Source organism: Geotrypetes seraphini, chromosome 11 (assembly GCF_902459505.1).
Source record: "Geotrypetes seraphini chromosome 11, aGeoSer1.1, whole genome shotgun sequence".
NCBI classification, from domain to species: Eukaryota; Metazoa; Chordata; class Amphibia; order Gymnophiona; family Dermophiidae; genus Geotrypetes; species Geotrypetes seraphini.
Genome location: NC_047094.1, coordinates 102,820,204 through 102,841,389, shown reverse-complemented (window position 1 = coordinate 102,841,389; position 21,186 = coordinate 102,820,204). Strand labels below are relative to the sequence as shown.

Sequence of the window (21,186 nt, the reverse complement as noted above, 5' to 3'; positions counted from 1 at the left end):
CTAGTTTTACCACTACTCCATCTCTGAAATAGATCTGTGTGTAGATTAATACCCTTCAAGTATTGAAACGTCTCCTCTATCCATTCTTTCCTCCAAGGTATACTGTACATATTCAGGTATTCAAGCCTCTTCTCTTGGTGCAATCCCAATATCATTTTCGTCACCTTTCTCTGGACCACTTCGTTTTTTCTTATATCCTTAGCAAGGTACAGCCTCCAGCACTGAACACAATATTCCTAGTGGGGCCTCACCGATGACTTGTACAGGGACATCAACAGTTCTCTTTTTCTGCTGGTAATTCCTCTCTCTGTGCAGCCCAGCATCCAGGCTATGGTCACTGTTTTGTCAGATTGTTTTGCAGCCTTTAGATCTTCAGACACTATCACGCCATGATCTCTCTCCCTTTCCGTGCATATCAGTTTCTCACCCCACAAGCATATATAGCTCCTTTGGATTTTTACTCTCCAAGTGAATCACTCTGTGTTTCTTTGCATTAAATGCTAATTGCCAAACATTAGACAATTCTTCCCAACATTTGCAGATCTTTCTATTCCCTCCAGCAAATCATCATGTCATCTGCAAAAAAACACACTTTTCCTTCTAATCCTTTAAAAATATCACTTACAAACAGTATGGGCCCCAATACTGATCCCTAAGGCACACCAAACTCACCTTTCTTTCCTCTGAGCAAATTCCATTCACCATCACTTTCTGTCATCTGTCCATCAACCAATTTCTAATCCAGGTCACAAACTTTGGGTCCCAACTTCAGCAACTAAGTTTATTGATGAGCCTCCTATAAGGAATCGTATCAAAGGTTTTGCTGAAATCCAGGTAGAAATGTGCAAGAAAGTCAAGGATTTAATTTTGTCAGAGAAACAAATTAAATTTTCCTGAATAGCTGTAGAAATGAGCATCTTGGCAGGTACAATTTGGAAAATAATACATGAAAGTTGGACATGTCTAAGGTTAGTGCAAGATGGGCTCCAAGAATGCCGATACCATGTCAGAAGACCACAATGTTCCAGTGCTGTCAGGAGAACTTGGAGATGTTCCGTGAAGACCAAGTGACCAAGCACACATCCTCTACCCAATTCTCTGGTCACTCAGTCAAATAAATTGATCAAATTCATTTGGCCTGATTTCTCCTTGGTGAAACCATGTTGTCTTGGTTTTTGTAACCCGTTGGATTTGTAACCCGTTGGATTCCATTATTCTTTCCTTCAGCAGAGCTTCCATTATCTTGCATCCTGAGGGTGCTGAGGCAGCAGTTCTAACCACTAGGCCACCTCCTCCACTCCTGTTTCAAAAGTGATGTTATATTTTTTTTTTATATGAAATGGCTTTTTGAATCCCTTTTTTGTTTATGATGGAAGCACATGTACTATTTTTGGTTTATTGTCTGTTTTATGTTACATAAGAGTTGCCGTTCTGGGATAGACCAAAGGTCCATCAAACCCAGTATCCTGTTTCCAGCAGATGCCAACCCAGGTCACAAGTACTTGGCAGAAACCCAAAGAGTAGCAGCATTCAAGAGCTGAGATTGTGATGTCATAATGCCTCATAATGCCTAAGAGCCAATCCTCACCAGTGATGTCACAATGGCTTGATTGTCCTATACTTGGTTCACATAAGAACATAAGAATTGCTGTACTGGGACCATCAAGGCCAGTATCCTGTTTCCAGCAGATGCCAACCCAGGTCACAAGTACCTGGCAAGAACCCAAAGAGTTATTTTAAGTTATTATTGATGTATGTATGAGTATGTACATTTCATTGTGATCCAGCAAGAATTGTAGATTGTGAGGATTATGAATATATATTTTAATAAAATAAGTACCTAAATATATAAGTACAAAATTATTGTTTAACAATAATGATTTTTCAAATACATTCTACAGCTCAAAGGCTGGGCAGTCCATGAGAAATTAGGGAAAAGAATGTTTCAGAATGTTACAGAAACAAACTGATGAACTTAAATGGCTCCTCTGAAATTTGGCAAAGTTCTAATTATAGGTTCCTTTTGTCACTTCTTAATTTTTTGGACAAATACAGATGTTTCAAAGTAACTTGAAGCTCAGTGTATCTTTGCTGAACTATAGCACGGGTCGTCTGTGCACTGCAGGTCAAGAGGTGGCCCAGCATCCTGCAGGCTTGGCCACTTCTGTGGCATTCGTGATGAAACTTTAACCCTGGAATGTTCTGTAGAATTCCTAAATTATTGGTAAAGAGCAGCGATCCCACGCTATGCAGTCTCCACATGCTACATTTCTTCCATCTCCTTACTCTAAGGTGCCGAAGCATGAGAAGTGGGCATCAAATTCAAATCAGCGGAATATAGGCCAGTGGTCAAGAGCAGAAGGAAACGGTATGAGTGCCTTAAGCCTGCAGTAAAAAAGCCATAGAAAAAATAAACTGTCCCATTGAGTTCTGGCTCCCAGGCTTATTAAAGCTTAGAGCTTCTGACTGGTAAAAGACAAAACAAAATATATGTGTGTTATTATTTTCAGAACTGGGCCAACATCACCTGATCTTAATCGTGAACGCATTTTGTTTTCAGATTGAACCGCTCAACACAACATCTGGCCTGGCGTCTATCTCAGTTATTAGATATCATTCTTCTGGTCTTGGATGCTGTGTTGAAGTATGGGTCATATGTTTACTTTAATAATAAAAATGTGGCCCTTGATGTCAGCAGGGAGACGAAACATTTGCCTCTCTTCATTAAGCAAAGGGAATAACAGGGTACAGATAGAGGTTTACCTTACAGGACATTGAGCAAATAGGGTATGGATATTTTAGGTTAGGTAGGGAACACTTTCAGGTCATGGACCTGGGGGGCCGCCGCGGGAGCGGACTGCCGGGCACGATGGACCCCTGGTCTGACCCGGCAGAGGCAACGCTTATGTTCTTAAGCTTCATGAAATCTGAAAGGGTCAGTAGAAGGGATGACTTTTTTTATATTATTCTAACTTAAATAACTGTGTTTGTCGACAGTCTCAAGAAATCAACACTTCAGTATACTTTGGAATCTGATGATTGCTTCTGCTCCAAACTGATATGATTTACAAATAGGGAAATTCTGTAGCTGCCGAGAAAATTGGAATTTATACACACTCTGTGATGAGGCATGTAACAGCCTGAACTCGTAACTGTAATGGAGCATATGAGGAGCGTTCAATAATTATTGATCTACCTAAGTAGTAAAGAAAAGAGTTTTCAAAAATTTTTGTTTTATTTTTCAGTACAGTCCCCTGATAGCTCCATACATTTCATCCAGTTTTCAGGCAATTACTTTAACCCCTTTGAAAAGAATTCTTCTGTTTGACCTTCAAACCCGGACATCACAGTTTTCTTGATATCATCACTTGAAAACCACTGTCCGTGAGAGATTTCTTCAAAACACGGTACAGGAAATAATCCGAGGGAGACAGGTCTGGACTGTAGGGTGGATGACTCAGCTGCTGAAACCCCCATTCTCGTGAAGCGGCAGCATGCCTACTGTAACTTTTCCTCATCTTTTCTCCTTGATTGACTCCCACAAAGTGATCATTGTGTTGGCATAACTCTCCCCGGTTATGGTTGCCTTGTGTGGCATGAACTCCAATAGCAAAAGTCCGTCATCCTATAAGACAGTCCATCATCCTGGAATGTTAAACTCATAGTGAGCCATAACTGTGCATAAGTAACCTTGAGAAACAACATGCAAAAACTTGTTTCAACACGCTTGCTACTTTCTTTCATACTCAGGTAGATGAATTATTGAATGCCCCTTGTGCATGTGGGCAGAGCAGTGGCATGAATGTGGCTCCACCTTAGGCATATAACTGGTACAATAGTATGTAGCCCGTGTGACCTACTGCACTTAGGTATGACTTTGCCTGCAGAGTTTTCTGTCTTGAAATTTTTTGGGGTGGGGGATGACTTGTGCTTCCACTGCATGCCACTGCATGACTCCATTTTGGACTCAAGATCTACAGTGTGGGGAGGCCAGGGGGGGAAGCGGAAGGCCAGGAGGGTGGAAGCCAACGCCGTGGGGGGGGGGGGGAGTGAGCAGTCTATCGGGGTGGGACAGGCAGGCAGGCCTTCAAAGGGCGATGGACAGATCTTCAAGGGGGGACAAGCTTTCAAGGGGGGGACAAGCCTTCAAGGGGGGGGGAGGCAGGCCTTCAAAGGGGGGGGACAGGTCTTTAGGGGGCACAGGCAGGCCTTAAGGGGTGGGATAGGCTTTCAAGGGGGTGACAGGCAGGCCTTCAGGGGGGGGATAGGTCTTTTGGGGGGGGACAAGCCTTCAAGGGGGGGAAGCAGGACTTCAGGGGTGGGATAGGTCTTCAAGGGGGTGACAGGCAGGCCTTCAGGGGTGGGATAGGTCTTTTGGGGGGGACAAGCCTTCAAGGGGGGAGGCAGGCCTTCAAAGGGGGGGGCATGTCTTCAAGGGGGGGATCAGGCAAGCCTTCAGGGGTGGGATGCAGACCTTTAATGGGGGACAAGCCTTCAAGGGAGAAACAGGCCTTCAGGGATGGTGGCACATGCCTTTAGGGGTGGGGTGCAGGCCTTCAAGGGGGGACAAACCTTCAGGGGAGAGGGGCCCTGGTATAGAAGTACACGGAGGGAGGGAAGGGGGGGTTCAAAGAGATGTGCATATGCCGGACTTTGGGGGAGGAAGAAATGGGTCTGAAAACAGTGGAGAGGGAGAGAGGAAGAGAGATGATGGGCAATGGGATTTAGGGAGGGAAGGAACAGAAAGGGAGAGAAGTTGGACGCAAGGGATGGTGTGGAGGGGGGATAGAGATACTGGATAGGAGGGTAGTTGGGAAAAGAAAGGGAGAGATGGTGGACCCTGGAGTGGTGGGGAAGGAAGGAGAGATGCTGGATGAAAGGGTAGTTAAGAAAAGGTGGATCTGTGGAGGGAGATGAAAAAACGGAAAGATGCCTGGGGAGGGAAGAGAAACAGAAGGGGAGGACAGAGATGGAAGATGGATGATTAGCAGGGAGAAAGAAGAAAGAAGGAGACCCTGGCAAGCAAGTTATCAGAAGACAACCAGAGCCTGAGACCAACAAAATTTGAATAATGACCAGACAACAAAAGGTAGAAAAACTAATTTTATTTTCTGTTTTGTGATTACAATATGTCAGATTTGAAATGTGTATCCTGCCAGAGCTGGTGTTAGACCGCAAACGTGAACTAGGATTTAACAGAGAGAGGAAAAGTCTTTTTTGTTTGTTTATTTTGTTTACACCACAGCGCCAGTGTGGTTAGGAGAAGGCAAAGGGGGTGAAGAGGCTGTAAAATAAACCCACCAGAATGTTTGAAAAAAACACCCAATTGGGAAGGAAAATCGAATCGAATCGAATTGAAAAACCAATTCAATAGGCTGAATCGAATCGAATCAAAATTTTTTTTCTGAATTGGGCAGCACTAGTTGGCAGTACCCAGGTGACACCTGGCAGACACATCAGACCCGGGTTCGTGTGAGCTTCCCGTTGACGGCACAGCGCTGTCTGGGGGTGTTGGAGGACAGCTGCACTGGTGTTTTTGCCCGGGTGGTCCACGAGGCGTTTGCAATGAGCCACCTTTTTAACTCGATGCTTGCGGGAGACGCTGATCCTTTGCGGACTGGTGGGAGATTTTTGCGGACTGGCACCGGTCCACGGACCAGCGGTTGAAGAACACTGTCCTAGACAAAAGGGGCAGTGGCTCAGAAGGCAATTCATAGAGAAAATGTCACTGCATAGATCCCCAGAGTAAGGCTGCACAAAGACAAGAAGCTCCTTTCCAATTTGTAGAAATGCACACCATAAGCTGAGCGGTTCCAAATCTGCAGCTATTAAGGATGGTTCTTCTCAGCTGTCAGAGGCAAAATGATGCCTAATGTTTATGTCTCTGGCTTGTGAAATTCTTCCTGCTCTGGGCACTCAAAATCAGCTAACTGGGTGGGGGTGTAAGAAACACTAAAAACTCCCATCACAACACTGAGATAATATCTGCATTGGAGGTTCCTTTACCATTAAGGTATTACTGGCCAGGAATGTTGTTTTTATTTAAACATCTGGTGGCATAATAGTAAAGTTGCCCTGTAAAAGATTTAAAGGTTATCTGTTGGTGTACAAGAATTGTCAGATGAGAAGTAAGCCAAAATGGGAATAGACGGATCCAGGCTTTATGATTTCTAATAAAATAACAAAATAGGAGACAGGCAAAGATAGAGAGGAAGAGAAAGAGGGAATGAAAGAAGCAGAGAGTGCGACAGAGGCAAATAGAGGACCAGCTCATCAGCAAAATCAATCAAGTTGAAAAGTGAATTGTTGAACCCCTGCACAAAGGTTTTTTTTTTTTTATCTTTATTGATTTTCCAAACAACACCAGTGCAAAAACCAAATATAAATACATATAACAAAAAACAAGAAAAGCACATTGAAAATTGTAACTTTTACCCTTTCCCTCCCAATTCATGTTTGTCTTTGATGAAAATACTTTGTTAAATGTTAGTTTCTTTTATTATACTGTATTTTATTTTGTACATCGCTTAGTGATTCTAATAGGCGATTTATCAAATTTATTAATAAACTTGAAACTTGAAACTAATAATCTTATAGACATACATGAGCAATCACTTTAACCTTCCCAATCACCCACCCAATAATTAAACAAGAAAACACAACTACAGAGAATCTTTCAATAACCTTTCCCAATTTAAAATAACAATGCAATTTCCACCCTCCACCCTCCCACCCTGGATGTGTAAATTCAAAGGGTTAAATCCATAATCACTCCATACAGAATTTTGTCAATGGCTCCCAAACATCCATTAATTTTCTATAAAATTTGTATGGCCATCATACGTTCCCTTTTAAAAATGTGGCATAGAGATTCCCACCAAAAAGTATAATTTAACCGGTCCCAGTTTTTCCAGTTCTTCAAAATAAGCTGTATGGCAACCCCTGTCATTATAAAGAGAAGTTTGTTATTATGAGAAGATATTTGGCTTTTAGCCCTCATTAACGTGCCAAATATCACGGTATCGTACATCAGTGCCACTGGATTTTCCAATATTTTATTCACTTGACCCCAAATGGATCTCCAAATTAAAGTATCAAGGGACAATAGAAAAGTAGATGATCCAATGTCCCTACATTGAGATGACAGTGCCAGTATCTATTAGACTTAGAACTATCCAATTTCTGTAAACGAACAGGGATCCAAAAAGATCTTTGTAACAAGAAAAACCATGTTTGTCTCATAGATGCAAACGCCGTACATCTCATCCTCCAAGTCCAAATTCGTGGCCATTTGCAAGGTGTATTTCATTGAGGAAGGGGTGGGGGAGGAGTTTATCAGTGATTGTTGCAAGTTTTTTTCAAGTTTATTTGGACTTGATATACCGCTTTTAAAATGCTAAGCGGTTTACAATTATACAGAGAATTTTAAAAATACTTTAATAAAATATATAAAAAAATGGGAAACAGACTGACATAAACCATACGGACGTAACATGCTACATATGGGAAAATGGGAAGGAGACATTGCATGAAACTAATAGAAAGGGGAAGGAAAGGATGGTCGGAGCAGACCGCAAATGAGCAAGTCCGCGATTCGCGAACCGCGAATGAGCGGGGGAACACTGTATATAATATTATAGAGCTAAGTTTTAACAGGCAGAGCTATATTTCCCCCAAATTAATATTTCTTTGTAAGATATATTTCAGTCAGAGGGCAATATATTTTATTGGTGGAGATTTATCCTAATAATAAACATCCATCCCTTAACAGCAAATAGCATATCTTGGTGGTCTTTTAGGTAGCGCTCAGCATATCCTACCAGTCAAAAGCATGTCATTGGTCAGCTTCAACTGACCTCAAAGCTTTTCGAAAAGAAATCAAAACCATACTATTCAAGAAATTCATACTAATTTCCTAATCCCTACTCTTTTCCCCTCTCTCCCCCTCTTAGTATCTTCCCCTCAAAATGTGATTTAGACCTAACGCCTTTAATTGTATTCCTCTTCCTGAAAACGTCCAGCTATCGTTTTGATGTATTAGGCCCAATGTCTTTAATTGTATTCCTCTTCCTGGAAATGTCCAGTTATCTTTTTGATGTAATCCGCTTAGAACTTCAAGGTACAGGCGGAATAGAAGTCATTAATGTAATATAATGTTATTTATTTTATTTAAAAAATTTCTTTACCGTTTTATTCCAAGACGGTTTACAAATGAGAAATGAAAATGACAATAAATTTAAAATGACCAATGACGAGTTTTGACTGGTAGGATATGCTGAGTGCTAGCTGAAAGGCCACCAAGGATATGTTGTTTGCTTCCTGAAAGATTTGCCTCTGAAGGGCCAAAAAAATGTTCTTTAATACCTGGAGTTTTCTGAAAGTTTTTATGTGTTCCCCCGCATAAACTATGGGCTCCTTTTACTAAGCTGTGCTAGCGCTTTTCGCGTGCGCTAACCCCGCGCTACGTTCCAAAAACTAACACCAGCTCAATAGTGGCGTTAGAAAAAAACATAGAAACATAGAAAATGACGGCAGAAAAGGGCTATAGCCCACCGAGTCTGCCCATTTCAAGTATCCGCCCCCCTGAATTCACTTCCTTAGCGATCCCACATGAATATCCCATTTTCTCTTAAAATCGGTCACGCTGCTGGCCTCAATCACCTGCAGTGGGAGTTTGTTCCAATGATCCACCACTCTTTCGGTGAAGAAGTACTTTCTGGAGTCGTGATGAAACTTCCCTCCCCTAATTTTCAGCGGATGCCCTCTGGTGGTCGAGGGTCCCATGAGACAGAAGATATCATCTTCCGACTCGATACGTCCCGTGATGTACTTAAACGTTTCAATCATGTCTCCCCTCTCTCTTCGTTCCTCCAGTGAGTACAGCCGCAATTTTTTCAGTCTTTCTTCATACGTAAGATCCTTGAGCCCCAAGACCATCCTGGTGGCCATTCGCTGAACCAACTCGATCCTCAGCATGTCCTTCCGGTAGTGTGGTCTCCAGAATTGAACGCAATACTCCAAATGAGGCTTCACCATGGATCTGTATAACGGCATCATAACTTCAGGTCTCCTGCTGACAAAACCTCTACGGATACAACCCGTCTAGCGTGGGCTATGCGCGCGCTAAAACCGCTAGTGCAGCTTAGTAAAAGGAGCCCTATGTGTCTTATTCAAAGTAAATTTAGGCAGACATTTTGCATCATATTTTGTTTGATGCAAATGGCTGCATCTACAGTATATTTCGTTGTGGTTCCCAGGTGTAAGCACACAAAAAGCAGTGGGAACGGACAATGAAAATTCCAGAAGGGAATTTCTAAGTACCTATTCATTATTTATTTATCTTATTTTTATTGTATCCTTTAATGTATATTTCTCTGTAAACCTATATTACTTATAATTTTAATGCACACTATTGTCTATTTTCTGTAAACCGCTTAGAATCCTAACGGAGTTTAGCGGTATATAAGAAATAAATTACATTACTTGTGTGTTCCTAAACAAAAGGGCAAACATCAGCTGTGGACCCGACATAGTACTGTGTTTCGGTGAAATAAAACACCGGCATCAGGGGTCACTGCAATGTTGTGATCAATATTCCCTCTAAGGATTGATGAGGTGTGTGCAAAAAAAAAAATATGCATGAGCGACAAGTTACATACTCCACAAATTTATGAGCAGGCGCGGAGGACGAGTGCCCGTGAGATTGTGGGAGGGTTAAATACTCAAAACTTAGAAGAATAACAATTTACTTAAAGCTTTCGCTTCGCCAACTTTCTGGTATCTTACGTGGCAGCGGCTCATCTCACGAATCCCCACCTGCATCGGAAGTCCGATGCAGTCGGGGATCTTGAGAGGAGCCGCCGCTGCATCTTTCAACTTAAACTACACTAAGGCGAGCAGGGCAGACCGCCGCCGCCGCTTCCTCTCACCTCCGCCCGCCCTCGATTGAGCGACACGAGAAAACGTATGAGCGACGCCACTGAAAATAGTGAGCAATCGCTCATGCGCTCAGCTTAGAGGGAACATTGGTTGTGATACACAGGTTAACAAGTCCTTTGTTGATACAAGGTTGGATCAATCAAACGCAAAACAAGTCGAGCGCTTTGATAGCTTTTCAGCGCTCGACTTTTGTTGCGTTTGATTGATCCAGTCTTGTATCAACAAAGGACTTGTTAACCTGTGTATCACAACATTGCAGTGACCCCCTGAGGCAGGCGTTTTGATTCGCCGAAACACAGTACCGTGTCGGGTCCACAGCTGATGTTTGCCCTTTTGTTTTGGAACACACAAGTCTGTTTTTACATTTTTTTATGTCTTGTGGGGTGTTCGTTGTCCGTTCCCACTGCTTTTTGTGTGATCTTGAACCCATGGGTTCTTGTCCTGTTGGACTTTTTGTTGTTTGTTTCCCAGGTGTAAGCACCATTCTGTACTGATGCAGGAGATGCGTTTTGGCGTCCCATTTGAAGCTTGATCAGATGCGTTACACACTGAGGCAGCAGACTTGTGAAACGCTGGCCACCATTGGTGTACCGGTCAACCAGAAGATAAGTTGAAAGTCTTTTCTTCTATCTTTTAGCACAAAACAGAACCGCACAAGGTTTTTATCCTTTGCACTGAAATGGAGGGGTTTTTTTTTGCCGATGAGGTTAACGCCTAACCACCTTTAACCACCTCTTGCGGCGGTGGGAGGGTCCTAGTCTGAGGCTTTTTCCTCCTGTTTTCCAATGGCACTTTGTAATTAAGCCTGAGCGCTGTGCTGTTTCTATCTATCAGACATTGTGCATTTTTCTTGTGAAAGTGTTTTCTCAATATTACTGATTTTTCACAATATCCGAGTTTTTTTGAGCACCATTCTATACACCATGCCTCACTAAACGTGGCTTAGAGAAGAGCACTTTTTTGGCATTGATTTTTTAAGCAAAAAATAAAACAGAGAGCTACAACCAATAAACAATGGGATTCAAAAGTGAATCTCAAAGATAAGAAAAAGAAATCCCTGAAGGGTATATACCACAGAACAATACTATAATATCAGAGCAATGTACTCAAATTACAAAGTTAGAAATATTGTACATATTTATTAATTTAAAATTTGCAAAAATGTCACAAAATTTTCTTAGAATAGCAAACACAGAACACCATACAAACACTACAAACAAACCAAACAAACCAGACAAGGTATAACAACATATAACATGTAACAAACACTATCAAACCAAGCTGGAAAAGGCCACACAAAAAAATCATACAATGATATATAAAAATAGCTGTGTTCAAAAGTTTATAAATCACTTAGCTTGAGAATTCGAAGTCTTCCTGGAACAATGTCAGGGATTTCTTTTTCTTATCATTGATTTTTCAAGCACAATATATTGAATTCAGTCCCATCTGTGTGTATAGCTTTATAGAGCAGCAGCATCCGTGTGTATAAATGACCACCAATATCCATTTGCATGCGTAAACACTAGGTGCTATTCTGTAAAAAGTGCATTTAAAGTGTTTAGGGCCTGATTCTGTATAGGGTGCCCAGTCTCAGCAACCGCCAAAGTGGCTTTTGAGAATCGCACGCATCCTATAAAGAATCGTGACAGACAGACGCCTAACCCCGCCTAACCACCCCGATTCTCTAACCCAGGGGTGTCCAATGTCGGTCCTCGAGGGCCGCAGTCCAGTCGGATTTTCAGGATTTTCCCAATGAATATACATGAGGTCTATTTGCATGCACTGCTTTCATTGTATGCTAATAGATCTCATGCATATTCATTGGGGAAATCCTGAAAACCCGACTGGATTGCGGCCCTCGAGGACCGACATTGGACACCCCTGCTCTAACTGGTGTCCCTGTCACAGACCCCGGTTAGAGAATCGTGCTGCCACTGAGCTGCAAGGGAATCTCCCCGCGGTGATTAGTTTAGCGGCAACGGCCATGGCAGGGGACCTGTCTCCTCCGTGAAGTTGGCTAGCAGAAAGAGTGCCCACTTCCTCCTGCCACCACTGAGACATCCCCCGACAGGAAAGATGCCCACTCCCTCCTACCACCACCTCCTGAGACATCCCCAGGCAGGTGGGATGCCCACTCCCTCCTGCCCCTGGCCCCATCATCCTCCGAACCCCTCAAATATCCTCCTACCACCCTTCATACCTTTCTCTGATGGCTGACAAGAAGGATGCCCACTCCCTCCTGCCACCAGGCCCACCTCCACAGAATGGCGGGTCTTCCCCTTCCCGGTGCCACTCGCTGTTTTCTGTCTTTCAACCGGTTCTTAATCCATAACAGAACATTCCCTCCTATCCCGTGACTCTCTAATTTCCTCAGAAGTCTTTCATGAGGTACTTTGTCAAATGCCTTTTCAAAATCCAAATACACAATATCAATCGGCTCACCTTTATCTGCATTTTCATGCAACCCTTTGAATTGGCATACGCAGTCGTGCCTAAGTTTAGGGAATCCTGTAGCTGCAGGGACAAAGAACAAAACAAGTGAGGTTAAAAAGGAAATAAAGGCATGCTCCAATCAATGTTAATTTCTTCACTCCAACAGAATGCATGTGGCACAAGTCACATGCATAAACGTTTATTTCTTTATTTCATCAGGTGGCACAAATATGAAGACGCAACACAGCCGTGTTTCGGCAAAACAATGCCTACATCAGGAGTCTAATCTTAAAAATTGTGTCAGTGAGACCCACTACATTGGATGTGCTTTCCCCCCCCCCCTCCCCTTCTTTTGTTTTGGAATCCTTCAGCTACCTCAGAGCAAAGCTCCCCCCTCACACACCCAATCCCTCATCTTTGCTCCTCTTGACAGCATGTTATGCCCTTGTTTCTCATTATGGTAATTTTTTTCTAGATTCCCTGATAAAACTGCTTCTCCTAATGGATGAATTAACAAGCGAGCCACTGTCTCCCTACGTTAAAGATTTAATTCAACTTCTTCCTCAGAATCAGAACCTTCTCTGTACGGCCAAACTTCCTCAAAATGTTCTTGTTTTAACCTGAGCGGTAATTAGGCATGTGCGTTGCCCAGCTGGGAAATAAATATTTAGCTTCAATCATTTTCCAAGGATTCCTTTGGAAGTGTATTTGGTTTAATGTTTAGGGCTGGCAGCTTGTGTCTGCAGAAACTGTACAGATTTTAATGCTCTTTCCACAGGTATAATTTCACTTGATCCTTCTTGCCAGCTAGACTAAAGGACTCCTGAATGAACAAAATCATTTAACTGTCAAAGAGGTGAGCCAGCCTGAGCCTGCACCAATATAAATCCATACCAACTGTCTTATTATTAGTCTAAATTCTTTTGATCAATAGGCCAATAGATGGGCCATAATAAAAACAAAGAGCCCTTTTGATAAACCATGGAAAAATAGGCAGTTACCATGGCTAAACCCAGGACTTTACCTTGCGGTCAGTGTTATAGCGAGGGTAGGAAGTGATTTCAGAGGGGAGCCAAGCTGGCGTGAGCAGCAGGCCGAGAAGTTGCTCACACTGGCAAAGATTTAAAGAGGTACGGGGGAAAGGAGGACATGAGTAGGGTTACCAGATTTTACGTGCCCCCCCAGGCCCGCCCAGTTACACCCATCCCCACCCCGATATGCCCCAGCTCTGCCCTCAGCTCCGCTCCAGCCCCGGCCCCCCCCCACTGCCTGTTTGTCAGGCAGGAAGGCATTCACGCACGCACGGTTGCAACGCGATGATGTCACGTGCGTGCGCGTGACTTCAGCACGTTGCATCCATTCTTTTCAAAACCCAGACAAAGTGCCGGGTTTTGGAAAAACCGTCCGGAGCCCCGGGAAAATCTGCCCCCCCCCCTTCCCCCGTGGAAAGCCGGACATCTAGTAACTCTAGGTGTGAGCATGGTGTGAGAGAGGTGCAGAGAAGTGCCAGTGCCCCCCTCCCCCCTTTCTAAGCCACTGCATGCGGGAGCTGCAAATTTAACACAGCAATGTTGGAGCTAGTCCTAACATTTGCTGGTACAGGTGTAATTTGCTTGGAATTAGCCCAGAAGCACATGGTGTAAAGTTCAAGACAGGTCAGCTACGGTGAGGGGCCAAACATTTTGGAGCTAAGTGGTAATTCTGCGTTGAACTGCTGTTATAGGACATTAGCATACGTCTGCATTTCCATGCATAATTTTAGGAAGACAACAATAAAGGCAACCAATGATGTGCCTGGAACTACCAATATAGCATTCTCCAAATTGTTCCAAGCTATAATCAATCTTTTTTATATGACATCTATCCAATTTCTTTCATCTTGAGTTTTTTTATATATAAATTTACACAGTTCTTATTGCTCTATCATGGACCTCAGAAAACACCCTCCTCCGCCCCACACTGAAAGCATTCTTGGCAGGGAGTAAACTTGTGTGAGCTCCTCACTGGTCCATACCCAAATTGTTTTACACTTTTTTAGTTTTTACAATTTTCAAAATACTAGTTAAACTGTATATAGTATTGTACTTATTCAAATGATTCAATGGTTGGACCCGACATGTTTCGCTTTGCGCTTCGTCAGGGATCCACTCTAGGAACAAACATATCACATCAGTTAAAACTGTACAATGCTACATCTAAACCCAACAGCCCTCTCATATCAATCAAACTCTTTTCCAGCTTTTTGACCCTTCCTGAGGCTCGTAGTTAGATATTCGTTGATAAGAGTAATCATCATAGATAGGTTGAACGTAAGAAGACGTAAGGGGGTGGACCTAGTGTTGAAGGGCTTTAAATAAACCAGTAAAAGCTGCCGCCGCCATCTTGCATAGGAATTGAACTGCGGGGTGGATGTTAGCGGCATTGGTAAGAAAGCTGGAAAAGAGTTTGATTGATATGAGAGGGCTGTTGGGTTTAGATGTAGCATTGTACAGTTTTAACTGATGTGATATGTTTGTTCCTAGAGTGGACCCCTGGCGAAGCGCAAAGCGAAACATGTCGGGTCCAACCGCTGAATCATTTAGATAAGTACAATACTATATAAAGTTTAACTAGTATTTTGAAAATTGTAAAAACTAAAAAAGTGTAAAACAATTTGGGTATGGACCAGTGAGGAGCTCACACCAGTTTACTCCCTGCCAAGAATGCTTTCAGTGTGGGGCGGAGGAGGGTGTTTTCTGAGGTCCATGATAGAGCAATAAGAACCATGTTAATTTTAGGAAGAAGCATTTGCACCAGTTCAAAAGCTGGTGCAAATACTCATGTCTAAGTACTGGCAATTAGGTGTGTAAATGACAGTGTCCTATATAATAAAACCCTAGCCACACATGCGCACTCCTACCTGCATGTTCCATTTTCCCTGTTCCGTGAGATGTAGGTCCTTGGTGGCAGGAGTGCGCATGCGCGGGTCCCCAGCCTTACAGCACCTAACTACACTCGCCGGCAGGACTGGCCGCCAGCGCTGGACTCCCTGCTCTGATAAAAGTAAGTTCTTCACCTTGCCACCCCCCCCTTCCCTTCCCTTCCCGCGGTCCCGATTCCAAACCTACTGACTCCAGCAGCGTCTGCATCACTCTACACACGCTGCTTTGGGGCCGTAGAAGGCCCCGAAACAGCGTGTGTACAGTGCTGCAGACGCTGCTGGAGTCGGCAGGTTTGGAGTCAGGACCACGGAAAGGGAAGGGGGGAGGGGGCAGCGGCAAGAGACTACAAGAGCCGACCAGACTTCTAGCACCCGTTAATGTAATGAGCTAAAATACTAGTTCTATAATAAAACCAAAGACACTGTGGAGAAGATGATCAAGGTGTAAGCTTTATTAAAAGTTCAATCCAATAATCCACCCAAATCCACCCAAATAAAAGGACCCAAATCATTGAGGACTATGGACCCAACACGGTCCTTGTTTCGACAAAACTGTCTTCCTCAGGGGTCCTGGCACGGAAACACATGGATCAGAGGCTAAAAGTAACTCTTGGCAAAACTCTGCACGGTTGAGAAATCCTCCATAGCGGGATTATTGGATTGAACTTTAATAAAGCCTGCATCTTGATCATCTTCTCCACAGTGTCTTTGGTTTTATCATATTTTTATTTCTGTGGAGTTCTTAGGGTCATAAGAACTTAAGAATTGCCACTGCTGGGTCAGACCAGTGGTCCATCGTGCCCAGCAGTCAGCTCCCGCAGTGGCCCCTAGGTCAAAAACCAGTGCCCTAACTGAGACCAGCCCTACCTGCGTACATTCTAGTTCAGCAGTAACTCGTCTAACTTTGTCTTGAATCCCTGGAGGGTGTTTTCCCCTATGACAACCTCCAAAAGAGTGTTCCAGTTTTCCACCACTCTCTAGGTGAAAAAGAACTTCCTTACATTTGTACGGAATCTATCCCCTTTTAACTTTAGAGAGTGCCCTCTCGTTCTCCCTACCTTGGAGAGGGTGAACAGTCTGTCTTTATCTACCAAGTCTATTCCCTTCATTATCTTGAATGTTTCGATCATGTCCTCTCTCAGTCTCCTTTTTTCAAGGGAGAAGAGGCCCAGTAATCTCTTGCTGTACGGCAACTCCTCCATCCCATTAACCATTTTAGTCGCTCTTCTCTGGACCCTTTCGAGTAGTACTGTGTCTTTCTTCAAGTACAGTGACCAGTGCTGGACGCAGTATTCCAGGTGGAGTCGCGGCATGATAACCCCTCTCCGATCTGTTCGTGATCCCTTTCTTAATCATTCCAAGCATTCTGTTTGCCCTTTTCGCCACAGCCACGCATTGCGCGGATGGCTTCATCGACTTGTCGACTAGTACTCCCAAGTTTTTTTCCTAGGGGGTCTCTCCGAGTACTGCACCGGACATCCTGTATTAGATTTTTGTTACCAACGTGCATCACCTTACACTTATCCACATTAAACTTCATTTGCCATGGTTGTGCTTCAGTATTCCATAATATACATGAACAACCTCTAAGACCCTTCTCAGTCTTCCAAATCACATTTCTATAATAAGCACGGTTCTCTACAGCATTATCTCATTAGTTAATCTTCATCCACTTTTTTTCTTTCTTTTTAACCAACCAAAGCCATCAGAAGCAGCACTCTTTTGTGTATCAAACACAAGCTGATAAAGAGTATATTTCGCCGCTATTGTATCCTCATTGGCTATGGAGGATAATTCAATCATTTTATATAATTTCTCCAAAAACATACAGTTAATCTTTTAATTTTAAATCTTTAAATATATTCAGTTTGCACTTATCTTATCGATCTGATGAAGTATATTGTCTGATATTAATCAGCAATATAGTTAGATCCGCTGAGAAATGATACAAAATGGTTGAATAATCCTCCATAGCAGATTAGGACGCGATAGTGGTGAAATATGCTTTTTATTAGCTTGTGTTTGATACATGTCATTTCTTTAATAAGACATTAACTATTTTTTTTCTGAGGCTCTCCAAGTACCTACAAATCCAAAATGTGGCCCTGCAAAGGATTTGAGTTTGAGACCACAGAACTATAGGAAAGATACAGATCATAACAATCAGCTACCACCCCAAGTATTTGAGGACAAATTTACCCATTGGGCAGTTTTCGAGCTTACGGCGTCTGTGTATCACAATTGAGAATTATAAAGCACAAGCTCAAGACATGTGGCAATGCTTCAGTGAATGGGGTTATCCAAGAGGAGTTATAAAGCGAGCATATAAGAGAGCTTTATACGCACAGAGGGACCTCCTATTGCAGAACAGTGCACCTGAGCTGGATTCGGGTATGGTGTGTGTTTCGCCATACTCATATATTGGGCTTTCCAGGTGAAGAAAATTATTCGGATCCACTGGCATGTTTTGCAGCAACCTCAGGTTTTTTAGTGTCCGCCCCAATTTGCATATTCAAGGGGGAAAAATTTAAGGGAATCGGCGACTCATTGTTGTTTCACCACGTTTGACCTGGGCAATATTGATGTGGTGAAAGGGCACGATCGGTGGGATCATTGCGGCGTTTGTGCACATGCTAGAGCAGGGGTAGGGAACTCCGGTCCTCGAGAGCCGTATTCCAGTCGGGTTTTCAGGATTTCCCCAAAGGATATGCATTGAAAGCAGTGCATGCAAATAGATCTCATGCATATTCATTGGGGAAATCCTGAAAACCCGACTGGAATACGGCTCTCGAGGATCGGAGTTCCCTACCTCTGCTAGAGTAACAGCTACAGTTCAACATCCTCGCTTAATGCGTATACATGCTTTATAGGCCAAGACCAATTGTGAGTCAGCAGGGGTTCTTTACCTCATTACATGTCCGTGTTAACTTTTCTGTATCGGACATACAGCTAGGCCAATTCTTGGTTAGGATAGTGGAACATTATGGAAATTGTGTTCCATTAAAAAATACTTTGACCCTACTTCTTTTAGATTATTAGTTCAAGCATTAATCTTATCTATTCTTGACTACTGTAATATAATCTATTTGGGAGATTAAGGCTAATCCAAAACAAAGCAGTCCATTTAATTTATGGATTGAAAAAACAGAAACATGTCAGCCCTTATTACCGTCAACTGCCAATGGAAGCAAGAATACTTTTCAAATTTGCTTGTATTTGCTATAAGATGTTATTTGGATTAACTCCGTCATATCTTTTCTCTCATTTCAAATTGTATTGTCCAACTAAGGCTACTTGGTGTACTGCTCTATTCACTTTTCCTAATCCCAAAAATTGCCATTATAACAAAGTTTTTGATCAAACTTTGGCTTATCAAGCAGATAAAGTTCAAGTATGGTTAGACGATTTGATTCAACAGTCTGCAACTTATTGCACTTTTAGAAAATTAGTTAAGACCTGTTTGTTCAAAAAATTTGTTACTGGATGGATGGCTATGTCATAGTTTTCTTACTGTATTTATAATTGAAATGTTGTACTTTGCCTTTTTGCGTGCTTTGTATTATCACTGGAATGTTCAGTTCTCTTATTAACCGCCTAGAACTTTTTGAGTGTTGACGGTATAGAAAAATAAAGTTATTATTATGATTATTAACATTTGAGCAAGATCCGGCAGGGGGATATCATGGCCCCTTTGATTACTCATTGGCAGGAAAGGTCTCACAAGCTGGAAGACTTGAGGTTTGTTGGGTTGGAGGAACCACTACAATAGTGAGGGGTGGGAATCTGTCAGCAGTGTTATGGAAGAAGGTGAGGTCAAGTGGTAGGTGTTTCTGCACGGACATAGTGTTGCTGGCGTCAGCAGGGTTAAACGGGTTGAATTGGGCAGCACTTCTTTTATAGTTCAAAGACTTTATTGTTTTACAAAATACAAAACAAACAGTGTGAACAATTGTAAACATAGACATAATTCAGCACAAACATACAAATTTAAATAGAATTCTAGCCTCGACTGGTAGCCAATGTAACTTTCTATAATATGAAGTAATATGTTCAGATTTTTCCAGACTAAATATCAAACGTACTGCTGTGTTTTGAATGATTCTCAATCTCCTGATGGGTTTTTTTTTTTAATAAGATCCCAAATGGATAATGTTACAGTAATCCAAAATGCTCAATATAATAATAATAATAATAACAACTTTATTCTTCTATACCGCCACAATCTTGCGACTTCTAGGCGGTTTACAATCAAGAGAGCTGGACATTAAGCGAAACACAATATGCCGATTTACATATGAAATACAGATAGCATAGACTTTAAGAAAGTAAGAATATAGAAATACAATTTGCTTAGCCAGAGTATAAGATGTACATTTTGGTAGGTAATGTCTGAAAGGACCTGTTTGGAATAAGCCGTATGATTAGAAAATAACAATGAAAAATGACGAAAATATAAAGATAATAGATTATATGAATCACAGTTCCGTGTGATTCAAGTGGACTAAGGAGGGGGAGAGAGTAAAGGTAGGGGGTAGTGGGAAGAGGTAAGAGGGGGTAAAGGTAGGGGTAGGGGAGACCGTTCTTGGGGAGAGAGAGGGGAGAGCGGGTCAATTGTTTAGGTGTTTCAGGAACAGGTATGTTTTTAGGCGCTTCCTAAATTCCCCGTAGGTAGTGGGCGAAAGCAGTTGATCTAGGTCTTTACCCCATAGGGCTGCTTGGTGAGAGAGAAGGTGTTCGTGGTGTTTTTTTAGCTTACAACCTCTAACTGGAGGAGAAATGAATTTTGAGTGCGAGATTGAACCAACAATCTTAAAGACAGAAAATCAAAATACGACTTCAATGAACACAAGTTCCAGAGAATATAATAGCAGTAAGTTTTTATAATGGCCGCATGCTAATGGCAAAATTAGCGCTTGGCCATTAATTCGGAAAATGGGGAAATGTGCCATTTTCCAGCTGTGGCACAGGCGACCTTGGCACATGAGAAAGACCCCCCTAAGGGGCACGTTAAAGCCACTTTTGCTACGGCTTTAGTTAAAGAGCGCCTTGGTTTCTTTCGCTTCATACCTTCAAACCGAAGAGAACTATTTCTCTGGTTTAATTCAAAAAGGTTAATTATAGGCAAAGAAAAAAAAAATCTCTGGATAATAGCTGAATCCCATGCTCTTGAAAATGATGAAAACATACAGGACTTATCAAATCCATCACAGTTCCTGACCGCATTCTCTTTTTTCTTTGAGATTCAAGACCCCGAATGTTAAGTAAAACACCAAGGGGAAACGTTTCTGTTCGGTGCAACAAGAGATCCCCCTACAGGCAATTATAAAGTAAATAAAGAAAATAAAAATAAATTTGCAGGCAAGGATGAAGACAATACGTTTCTCTGGGCTTAGAACAGGGATCTCAAAGTCCCTCCTTGAGGGCCTCAATCCAGTCGGGTTTTCAGGATTTCCCCAATGAATATGCATTGAAAGCAGTGCATGCACATAGATCTCCTGCATATTCATTGGGGAAATCAAGAAAACCCGACTGGATTGCGGCCCTCAAGGAGGGACTTTGAGACCCCTGGCTTAGAAGGATATTATTAAAGCAATTTGTAAAATCTGCGAAGACCGCACAAGCAAATTTTCATAACCAAACCTCTCGCAGAGTATTCCTTTAAAAGCGAAGGGCTCTAAGAAGCCACTCAGGCCCTCTTTTCCAAAGGCGCGCTAAGCGTTTTAGTTAGCACATGCTAAATCAATGCATTCATAGGATAGCACGCATGCATTAGCCTTTAGCGCTTGTTTGGCGCACGCTAAAAAGCTTAGCGCACCTTTGTGAAAGAGGAGTTCGGTTTTAAAAACTGCAAAATCTACCCCCATGGATTTCACATGGGGATTCCAAACTGC

General features: G+C 42.5%; 1 long non-coding RNA gene across 5 annotated transcripts in view; it reads right to left on the bottom strand.

The window, feature by feature from the left end:
• Positions 1 to 13,542, bottom strand: part of LOC117345712 — a 46,811-nt gene extending 33,269 nt beyond the window's left edge. For 3 of the 5 annotated variants that reach the window (XR_004536493.1, XR_004536491.1, XR_004536489.1), the window contains exons 1-2: positions 13,400 to 13,542; positions 12,385 to 12,456 (exon numbers count right to left, since the gene is read on the bottom strand). This is a non-coding gene — a long non-coding RNA (uncharacterized LOC117345712). Of the gene's footprint in view, positions 1 to 3,258; positions 3,646 to 5,711; positions 6,076 to 12,384; positions 12,457 to 13,399 lie in introns of those variants that run through there. The other 2 variants (XR_004536490.1, XR_004536492.1) reach the window with 2 other exon arrangements.
• Positions 13,543 to 21,186: the final 7,644 nt, after the last annotated feature.